The sequence below is a fragment of the Papaver somniferum genome, chromosome 8, assembly GCF_003573695.1.
Source record: "Papaver somniferum cultivar HN1 chromosome 8, ASM357369v1, whole genome shotgun sequence".
In the NCBI taxonomy this organism is placed as follows: Eukaryota; Viridiplantae; Streptophyta; class Magnoliopsida; order Ranunculales; family Papaveraceae; genus Papaver; species Papaver somniferum.
In genome coordinates, this window is record NC_039365.1 from 22,373,821 (window position 1) to 22,374,880 (window position 1,060).

General features: G+C 39.2%; 1 pseudogene; it reads left to right on the forward strand.

Annotated features, from left to right (window-relative positions):
- Window positions 1–266: 266 nt before the first annotated feature.
- Window positions 267–366, forward strand: LOC113307092 (annotated as a pseudogene).
- Window positions 367–1,060: the final 694 nt, after the last annotated feature.

Sequence of the window (1,060 nt, forward strand, 5' to 3'; positions counted from 1 at the left end):
GATTGTCTACTATTTTAGACCATAGCAAAAACTCTGATTCATATCCTCCTTCTACCCTATTAATGTTTCCTCTGCCGAGAAGAATTATTTTCTGGGGTCCCCTACTACTTTCCCATTGTTGGGTATTTTCGGCGACTTCATGCAAATATTTCATCGCGTCATCAACTGTTTGGTTCTCAAATCCACCAGTACACATAGATTCTACTGTGGTTGTGGTGGGATAATCTAAACCCTCATAAAGGATCTGAACTAACGTAACCTTCTCTAAACCATGATGAGGACATTGGGATAATAAATCATTGAACCTTTCCAAATACCTATACAAAGTTTCTCCCTCCTGTTGAGAAAACGTGCAGATTTGCGTCCTAATAGACGATGTTTTGTGCCTAGGGAAAAACTTGTTCAAAAAGGCAGATGTAAGTTGTTCATACGTTTCGATTGACCCGGAAGCCAAACTATATAGCCACGATTTAGATTTATCTTTCAGGAATAGGGGAATAACCTAAGTTTCAAAGCATCATCATCTAGGTTTCTAATCCTGAGTGTACTACAAATTTCCTCAAAGTCCCTAACATGGAAATATGGGTTTTCATTTTCTTTCCCTAAAAAGATTGGGAGCAGCTGTAAGGTCCCAGGTTTAAGTTCATAAGTTGCTTCCGTCTCAGCTAACCTGATACATGAGGGACGAGTAGTCCTAGTTGGATTCAACAAAGCTTTCAAAGTTTTCATTTCTGGCGCTATCGGAGCAACGGGGATTCTCTCCTCAGTCAAAGGACGTTCAAAAATAGACTCTTCAAAAGTCGTACTCTCTAGATTAAGGTAATCGAGACGCTTAGAACTATTAGGTTTCTCTTTAACAAATCTACCTAGTGCATCTCTTTTACGTTCAGGCATACAATAGAGTTTTCTAAATTGGAAGGGTAAGCAGACACAGATCAAGGCCGACTCAACCAAATCAAACCTATTGATTTCTAGCAAACAAAAAGCATGATGGCTCCACTTAGATTGTTCCTAGACCAGCTTATAATCCTTCGAAAGGGAATTCGTTACAATTTAAGCA